Raw genomic sequence first — 10,084 nt, forward strand, 5'->3', positions numbered from 1 at the left:
ATGGTGAGACCCTGTTGCTGATGATATGACATAGTTTGGTTGCAGGACAGAGAAATCAAGCAGGAACCAACCCGGAGGCCTTTTCTCTGCTGAACGGTGCTGTGCAGGCTGCTGGGAGAAAAGCCATTGGTGGACTTAATCAGCCATGGGCCTTCCAGGAAAGATGTGCCCATGGTGCAGTCGTGGTACAGCTCTCATTGGGATAACCGACTGTTTTCTGATCAGATCAGAGGCCTGTTCCACAGCAAGAAATTCATGCCTTGTACTGTCAACCTGGTCAAAGCCATGGCTGGAGAGGACACAGAGGACTGAAGGGGGAGCCCACAACTAGTGTTCTGCTAAGCGGACATATTGTCAGGTGTGCTGTAAAATGCCATCTTCTGCAGGTGACCTGGCCATTTCACTCACCAGCACACAGCAGCTGCAGTTACCTGCACAAGAGACAGTCATTCATTCTGGTGTACATGGAACAGGGTCTCATAAGGCCCCACCCCCAACTGAGGCACCGCTTGATGGCTGCTGCGGGAAGAGTGTTTTCTTCTCGGCTATGGCCACTGGTGGGTTGCCCATGCTTCTGCAGGCAGTGCTAGTTGGATTCAGTGGTTTATAAAAAGAAAAAGCAAAGGAGGCCGTGAGTGTGGGAAGGGCAGGTGTTAGGGGAGTCTGGGGAGAGTGGGAGGGGAGAGCTGGGGGGAGGACACAATCAAAACACATTAAATATGTGTGTGAAATAAGTAAAAATATTTCTTAAAGAAAGATTACAAAATTGTATGTATAAAATTAGGCAAAAAAGTTAGTATTTAGGAAGAAAAACAACAGTAATAAATGATGAATTATATATATATATATATATATATATATATATATATATATATATANCATATATGCCACAAACATAAAAACCAAGAAAAAAATCTTTCAAATCTGTTTGACAGTTTCATGTATCTATAATGCATCATCATCATTTCATACACCCCCCCCCCCGTTCCTCTCTGGCTCTCTCAGAACCCCTCTCCTTTCAGCAAGACCTCTCCTATGGGTGGGGAGCACTGACTGGAGCACGGGCAACTTACAAGAGGCTGCACCCCTGATTAAAAGGACTCCTCTTCCCCTGACCCCTGACAACTTCCAACCACTCCACAGGGAAGAGGGGGGCCTCAACCCTTCCCCTTTACCTTCACTGTGGCAATCCTGACCTTGGGGAAAGTTGACGTTCCAGATGTCAGCTCTAGACTGCCTCTTGGCCTGTCTTTTGTGAAAGCCTAACTTCATGGGAGAAGATTGTCAAGGGAAAACTGCAAGGGTTTTGAAGATGACAGGCAGGAACTCTGACCAGTGGCAAGCACAGTGGCAGGTGCCCCACACCCAGGAGAGGGAAGAGGTCTAGTTCCTAACAAGACATCCAAAGAGTAGCTCTGCCTGGGGAAGATGACAACACAAAAGCCCTAGCTAGAGCCTTAGCCATGTGTAACTCACTGCTGGGCTTCCCAATCCTAGCAGAGATTTATATATTAATCAAATAGGCCGGTGTAAGAATAAAGAGTTCACAGTTATGATCATGACCAGGGGGCGTTGTCCAGCCAATAAGTGAGTTTCAGGTTCAGTAAGCGATCACAACTAAGATGGAGGACTAGCAAAAATGGTTCAGTGGATGAAGCTGCCGACTGAGAAGCCGAGGGCAGGATAGAAACTTGGAAGTTCTAGTGACGACCTCTTCCTGGCCAACAGACAGTCAGCCATTTCTTCTCATCGTGTTCCCACATGGTGATGAGGACTCTGGGCTCTCTTCTGATAAGGACACTAATTTCCAACAAGAGGACCTCAACCCCATCTACCTCCCTCCCAAAGTCCCCATGTCCCAGTACCATCACAGGCATGTGAGCTCAAGAGAGAAGAAGACAGAGAGAGAGAGAGACAGAGATACAGAGAGAGGGAGAGACAAAAGAGAGGGAGAAAGAGTTCCTCCATACCATCAGAATCTGTTTTAAGTTACTAAATGAATCTCTCTCTCTCTCTCTCAGATTTATTTTATTTATATGAGTACACTGTTGCTGTCTTCACACACACTAGAAGAGGGCATCAGATCCTATTACAGATGGTTGTGAGCCATCATGTGGTTGCTGGGAATTGAACTCAGGACCTCTGAAAGAGCAGTCAGTCCTCTTAACTGCTGAGCCATCGCTCAAGCCACCCCTCCTTTTTAAGTTTATTTATTTTTTTTAATGCATGTGAGTGCACTGTCTAACCTTCAGACACACTAGAAGAGGGCATCAGATCCAGTTACAGATGGTTGTGAGCCACCATGTGGTTGCTGGGAATTGAACGTCTGGAAGAACAATTGGTGCTCTTAACCACAGAGCCATCTCTCCAGCCCCTAAATGAACATCTCTTAAACACTCGTATTAACTGAGTAGAAAACCGGGAAAATGTGAATGGATGCTTGTGCTAACCAATTTCTGCTACTGCAACAAAGACTTGAGATAAGCAGCTGATAAGATAGGAAATACTCACTCGGAGATCAGAGTTTTAAGGCTTCCATCCATGATAGGTTTGGTCTGGTTTGGAGTTGTTTGTTTTGTTTTGTTTTGTTTTGTTTTACTTGTTAGTGACATGTCATGGCTATAGCAAAACCATTTATCTCACCCTATGGTAGGGAACCAAAAAAAGAAAAAAAAAGAAAAGAAAAGAGAAGAAAAGAAAAGAAGAGAAAAGATGAGAAGAGAAAAAAAAAAGAAAAAGAAAGGAAAAAAAGAAAAAAGAAAAGGAGAGAGTGGAGTCTATTATGGCCTGTGAAAGTATGTCCCCAGTGAGTTAAGATATCTCACTAATCCCTACTAATTAATGTTCCCACCACTTTCTAATACCACCGTTCCATGGATCAAGCTTTTAACACATCAGATTTAGGGGAACACTTGCTATTCAAAGGACAGCAATGCCTAACTACCCATAGACTCCCAGAGATCAGATAGGAAACGATTGGCCTCTTGTAGGCTACTTTAAAAGATACATCAGAGCAAACAACTGTGAGATTTAAAGAAAATAAAAACAATAGAGGTGGCCCACGATGAAAACAAGTAGCTGTGGGTTGATGGAAACTCTCCCAGATGCAAACCAGACAAGCAGTCTTGCAGTCTTGGCTAAGGACTCTGGAGTAGCTTCGAGGGAGCTCGAGTCCACCCCCGACCCCCTACATCCTCCCCTCAGAGGCCCTGTGCTAATAGCCCTGAGGACAACAAATGGTTCTCCGTGACCACAGCCGGCTCTTATGCTGGCTGGCAGGTCCATGGGATTCAGGAGCACGATCCAGGGGGAGGCTTCAAATTACTTACTTGGACAGGAAGCAGACACCTCTGGCATGAAACCTGACAACAGCCCAGAAGGAAGAGTTGACATTGTGGCTTTTCTGTGCCAAGGCTTTTACTGTGAGGAAGAATCACTGGGACCCAGTGACGACTCCAACAACAGAAGGGATGCTGGGCAAGACCCTGAACCATCAAGATGGCATAGGAGGTGGTCTGGTTCCAACCTTTGGGGCTTTGATGGGGTTAGTTTCAAGTAAATCATGTGGGTTGATAGTATTCAAGAAGTGGCTTCCTGAAGGCAATTTAGGATGTGCAGGCCACAGGATGGGCAGCGGAGGCCATAGTGGTACCCTCCAGAGAGACAGGTGGAATACAGACATCTTCTCCAGCCTTTTCTTACTGTGGTTCCATTTTTGAGCCCACCTTTAAAATAAAAAATACTTCTATAGTTAAAAGATAAATCTGGAAGGTTTACAAACCTCCCTCAGTGGGTTTTGCTGAGCAGAATAGTTTAAAAGCCTTAACTCAATACCAGTGGTTCTCAACCTGTGGGCTGAGACCCCTTTGACAAACCTCTATCTCCAAAGACATTTACATTACTGTTCATAATAACAGTAGCAAAATTAAAGTTATGAAGTGGTAACAAAAATAGCTTTATGGTTGGGAGTTACCACAACAGGAGGAACTGTATTAACGGGTCACAGTTTTAGCAAGGGTGAGAACCTCAGACAGTCTTCTCTGTCTTCTCTGCTCCCTAGTCAACATCAAAAGTGATTGTATTTAAGATTCCACGAAACCCTGGATCTTACCACCATATATCAAAATAAAAAATAAATAGTCTTTAGCAAAGTGAGGCGGTGTGCTGGCTAGTTTTGTGTCAGCTTGACACAGACTAGAGTCATCCGAAAGGAGGGAGCCTCAACTCTAAAAAAAACCAAAAAAACAAAAAAAAGAAGATGCCTCCATAAGATTGGGATGCAGACAAACAAGCAGGGCATTTTCTTAATTAGTTCTAGATGGGGGAGGGTCCAGCTCATTGTGGGCAGTGCCATCCCTGGGTTGGTGGTCCTGAGATCTATAGGAAAGCAAGCAGAGCAAGCCCTGAGGAGGAAGCCAGTAAGCAGCACCCCTCTGAGACTTCTGCACTAGCTCCTGCCTCTAGGTTCCTGCCTCACTTGAGTTCTTGTTCTGACTTCCTTTGATAATGAACTGAGATGTGGAAATGTAAGCCAAATAAGCCCCTTTGCCCCTCAAGTTACCTGGGCTATGGTGTTTCATCACAACAGTCGTGACCCTAAGACAGGTGGCATGCCTGTAATCTTGTTCTACATGATAAGACCTTATCTTGGGGAGCTGGGGGAAAAGTTATCCTATTTTGGAACCTAGGAGAGGCAAGTATAAATGATCAAATCTGTTTCAAAGCTCATCTCCCTCTCCCCTCTAATGCTGAAATAAGAAGTAAACACAGGCCAGGAGGTGGTGGCGCATGCCTTTAATCCCAGCATTTGGGAGGCAGAGGCAGGCAGATTTCTGAGTTCGAGGCCAGCCTGGTCTATAAAGTGAATTCTAGGACAGCCAGGGCTACACAGAGAAACCCTGTCTCAAAAAACAACAAAATAAAACAAAAAAGTAAACATAGGTGACTTTTATTCAGACAAGATGTAGAAGCTATAAACAGGCTCATCTGGGCCCTTCATGTGAGTTACTAACCAATATCACCTTCATGTGAGTTAGTTACTAACTAACTGATATCATCTTCATGTGAGTTACTAACCAATATCACATGCAGGAAGTAGGTCCTTGTTTCTGTGGGCAGGGAGTTGCTAAACTCTGACTTGACCTTAGAAACTACCATCCTGTTTTGGACTGGACAAGAAAGGCGTTGGGCTGGAGGGGACCCAGTATCAAGTAGAAGAATTAGACATTGCTTAGAAGTTAATTTGAACTCCTGCACATGAGAATGTAGGCCAAGCAGGAGTTAGATTAGCGCTAATGTTGAAGGAAGAGGGGGATGGGCAGGATTAGCCAGTCACTAAATCCTGGCCTCTGTAACTGATCCCAGGGTGCTGGCCATTTTACTGCTATTTATTGTCATGGTTTTTGAGTCTCGGTTACCCGTGTTGCACCTCCTTTGTAGGCTGAATCCTACATCGTATCTTTTTGTACTTATATTACAAGCCCAATGCTTTATAGACTCGAGTATCTGAAGTAGTCTTTTACTCACATGAATTTTCTACATTTGCAAAACATTTTGCTCCCAGCGCTTGAAAAAGCAGAACAGACTCTCCATGGCTTACACAGATCTTTGGAGAGGCTGTGGGATGTGGAATGAGGAGCTAGAGCCACCTTCTAAATAGAAGGCAGGGGGAGTGCAGTGACTGGTGTAGAACCCGTTCACGTTAAAGGGCTGCAGTGGGACCAGACAAGGCTACCAGTGTCTCATAAATTGTCAGCTGTCAATGACCCCACAAATCAAATCAAACAATCCACACCCCCCCACACCAAATCTGAGTTTTTGTGCCTGTCAAAGCACTAGCTAAGAAGCAGCAGCAGCTGTATGTGTTGGCTTCAGAAACAAGCAAACAAGCAAACATAATAGAGCACCCATTCCCAACATTCTAACAAAAAATGACCTACTCAGAGAATAAATAACAGCAAAGAAGCCTGTGTCAGTGTGTGAGTCCGGTAAACCTTTTCTGCCCTATAAAATAGAGATCACACGACCCGCACTATTTAACACTTGGAACACCAAGTGAATGCACTGTTGAACTTTATAAGACAGCATAGCTGGCTGGGTGGTGTGTACTTTTAATCCCAGCACTCAGGAAGCAGAGACAAACTCTAAGTTTGTGGCCAGCCTGGTCTATATACTTAGTTCTAGGCTTTCAGGGCTACAAAGTAAGACCCTGTCAAAAAAAAAAAAAAAAAAAAAAAAAACCAAAAAAACCAAAAAGAATGAAAATTTACAATATTGATGATGTTTTATAGATCTCAACGGATTTAAGACAATTTCTATAGGTTGCAGCTCCTAAGTGGAGGGCTGGATTAGAACCCAGACCCAAGTGACTTTGAAACTCACATAGGAGTCCTTGTCTCCCATAAGGGCACAGACATTTTCTGTGCTTTTTTGTGAAGGAGTCAGTCAAATTTCTTCCTGGTTGCTCACTTTGCTATAAGAGAAGTCTGGGCCAGTGAGCCTCTTACCCAGTATCATAGGTAGACTAGACCCCAGAGGTCAGCCCTTGCCAGGAGTGATTCCTGAGGGATTCCTGTAAACCAAGACAAGAAAGGACCAAATACCCTCCAGAGACTGTTATAGAGCAGAAGAAGTGGGCCTGGGAGCTTCTAGAAAAAATCTGTGTGCAGCTCTGGGATGCACATGAACCAGAGTTCTCAAGGTCCCTCCCCCCCCACAAGGATCCTTAGAAGTGGAGGTTGTAGCACTCTCTGAGAACCTCCTAGCCTAGGATACAGAGATGGGAAGGTAGGCTTCTCTGAGGGGCTGTTTTCAGTGAGCAGAATAGGGACAAGGTAAAGGATACTAGATCCAGTCGCAGCGGCAGCTTCCAGCAGCCACCTGCCTGGTTGAGATGGAAACGCTGATCCCAGCTCCAGCCCCCAGACAGGCTAAGAATATCTCAGTCGAGCAACAGCCACCACCCCCGCCCTCCTTGATCTGCTCCTGCATCTGTACTGCTATCCTGGGAACACTGGGGAGATTGAGTGGGGGGATGCTTGGGGTGCAAGGCAAAGGAGAGGAGGCTAAGAATGGGCTTGGTTGGAGCCAGGAGGTGAACTAAGAAAGAACTCCTTCAAAGGTTCCCTGAGGACTAAGAAGTCAAAGGAACATCAAGACGGAAACCAGGCAGCTGGGGTTAGCAATGGGGGTGAGGATGAGAGAGGCCAGTGTGGTTAATGAGGAGGATGCAGCTCCCTCTTCCACCATGATAGGACCAGAGTTCACAGCAGGGCAAAGGACCTTCCCACTTACCTGTACCCCTTTCTGTTCCTCCTTCTGCATCCTCCACTAGCTCAGCATTGGTCCCTTCTCTACCCCAGAGCATCACATTCCTTTTCTATGTTCCCAATTCTCTTCCCTCTTCTAAAAAATCTACGTGTGAATTCTTTAATCAAGCCTTCCTAGTGCAGAGCCTTCTATCAAGGAAAGAGGTAAAAATGGGGAGTCCTCCCTGGCAGCTAGCACACCGCCTCTGTCAGTTTCACTTCTTTCCCATACATATCCCACCTTACTCTTCTTTGTCATCTACTCCCCTCTATCACCTCCTTGTGCCTTACAAACTCAGGTCTCCTGAGGTAAGTCCTTAAGACAGGGAGGAGGGAGGGAGGGAGGAAGGAGGAGGTGGGAGGGAGGAAGTGCTGGGCTGGGTGTACCTTCTGTTTGTACACACCCCAGAACCAGAGAGCCTGGAATGGAACTGTTGGGGGGAAGGCAGGCAGCAGGCTCGCTCAGGTGCCTCGGCTGCACCCCAATCCTGGCTGTTTTAAGAACCTATGCTGCCATTAGCCTCTATATAGGGGACCCTCAAAGACATGTGGGTATAACCAATATGGTCTGAGAACTCCAGGTTTGATGTTTACTGGGGAGACCCTGGACCTCAGCCTGCTTGGGCCTCCTCTCTTGTGTTTCCCTCCCTTCTTCCTCTAGAGCTGCAAGGGACGGAGAAATCATTTGCATTGCTAAAAGCCTGAGCTCCACTTCCCTTGTCTCCCTGACTGAACTGCAGAAGTGCCCGGCCTCCCATGGATGCTGTGCACACAAAGACTGAGCCCAGCAGACAGAAACAGATTAGAGGGGGAGGCAGACAGGGCTGGAGCTAGAGAGAGAAACAGATTCAGAGGGCAGATTTGATTCTGAATCAGAGCTGTGGAATCAGAAGAGGCTTTAGCAACTCATTCTATCTTATTCTCCTAATAGCCATTTTTATCTGATAATAAAAGTAAGACACGTTAAATCCCCGAGTTTTATCATGAGGAAACAGAGGCTCAGAGAGACAAAATGACTTCCCCAAGGTCATATAACTGGCAAGCCCTGGCCTACACCTCCTCACTCCTGTCAGAGAGGGAGAAGGGAAGGGTGGTTAAAGGGATGAAGTTTGCATTGCATGACTTGGAGACATTCCTAGCTTAGCTGCCTAGGGAGGTGAGTGAAGGGCCGTGATTGGTGGGACCTTCACCAGTAAGTTCTGCACTGGGCCTTGTATCTCTCAGTATGGACCTACTGCCTTAGCCTTGAAGATGGTGGGTTGTTCTAGATAACCTGGGGGGGGGGGTCATAGACAGCCAGGGAGTCTGCTCTCAGTACTGTTCCAAAGGCCAATACAGGAAATGGTCAGCTGAGAAACATCCAGAAGCCAACATAATTAATGAATCATATGTTACAAATGTTCCAAGAAAGTCATCAACCTTCTATAAAGTCTACCTCCTTCCATGAAGTCTTCCTGGCCCCACTACCTTTATTCCCCTGGACCTCTACCTTGTAGTATATAATGCATTTCTCTCTCCTTACTGCCTCTGGCTTCTCCTTCCAATAAGTTCAGGAAAGTTTCCTGGAGAAGATGGGATTCCAAGAGTTTGATAGAAGTCAAGATGGTACTCTGAGAGTTGTGGCTTTAGAGTTCAGGTTCAGAGACCCAAGAGAATAATCAGAGCAGGAGAGAGGAGTGTGACGGTAAGCAAGCCAGAAAGAGAGTCTCAGATAAGGTAACTGAAGAGTAAAGAGGAGATCTGAAACAAACAGAGGCACCTGGTCTGGGGACCCTGAAACAGGAAAAAATTCTTGATTCTGACAAACAGGATAACAGAAGACCATGGTACCTGGAGTAGGGGTATCAACATGGTGATACCTGTGAACATGCAGAGATCCTGTCCTAAATGGTACCAGCAATAGTCCTTACGTCAATGAGAGACTCCTGGGAGCGAGGAGGACCCACGTGCCATTCAGATCCACGTGCCAAGTTTCTGCCAGCACAGCTCAGTCTCTGTGGGGCCTGTCCTTAACCACCAGTGAGCCAGTGATTCTTTCTGTGTCAAATAAAGGCTGACTCAGAAAGCCTTGTGGAGTTGGTTATAGGAGCTGCAAAGGGAATTTTCCCATGGTTATGGAGAGAAGGAGAGGTTGAACAGAACAACTAAGTCCACAAAAGAATAAAGATCAGAGTCAAGGGCACAAGTGAGACCCTGCCGAGAAAGAGTGCATTGGGACTGCTGAGGTGGCTCAGTGGGTAGTCACTTGCAGCCTAGCCTAAGGACCTGAGTTTAGTCTCCGTAATCTCTGTGGCAGGAGGAGAGAACTGACTCCCCAGACATGCTGGGACAAGCACATGCATCTCTCCTAGTATAAACAAACAAGCAAACAAACAACTTTCTAACTATATGTGACCATGGTTGCCACGAAGGGAGAAGATCTGAGGAAGCCAGACCTCAGCTCCCGGGAAAGGGTGTGTGAGCTGTGATTGTGAGACTGCAGAGAAAAGCTGGAGCCTCTGTTGCTGTGAGCTGAAACCCAAGGGGATTCTGGAACAGAATGTGCAGAGTGAAACACAGACAGAGAGAGCAATGTGGGCGCACACTGATTCTGACAGCAGTGCATCTTTGGTGCTGTGCTGGGTCTGGCGGAAATGGAGGCAGGCCTGGTGGTGCCTATAATCCCAGGATCTGGGAGGCTGAGGAAGGATGGAAGCCAGCTTGAGTGTGACACCACACACACACACACACACACACACACACACACACACACACACAGAGAGAGAGAGAGAGAGAGA

At 46.3% G+C, this 10,084-nt stretch overlaps 1 long non-coding RNA gene across 1 annotated transcript in view; it reads left to right on the forward strand.

The window, feature by feature from the left end:
• The first annotated feature begins 7,388 nt into the window (after nt 1–7,388).
• Nucleotides 7,389–10,084, forward strand: part of LOC110303001 — a 26,625-nt gene continuing 23,929 nt past the window's right edge. Inside the window, exon 1 of the long non-coding RNA XR_002378888.1 lies at nt 7,389–7,472. This is a non-coding gene — a long non-coding RNA (uncharacterized LOC110303001). The remainder of the gene's footprint in view (nt 7,473–10,084) is intronic.

The sequence above is a fragment of the Mus caroli genome, chromosome 1 (genome assembly GCF_900094665.2).
Source record: "Mus caroli chromosome 1, CAROLI_EIJ_v1.1, whole genome shotgun sequence".
NCBI lineage: Eukaryota > Metazoa > Chordata > Mammalia > Rodentia > Muridae > Mus > Mus caroli.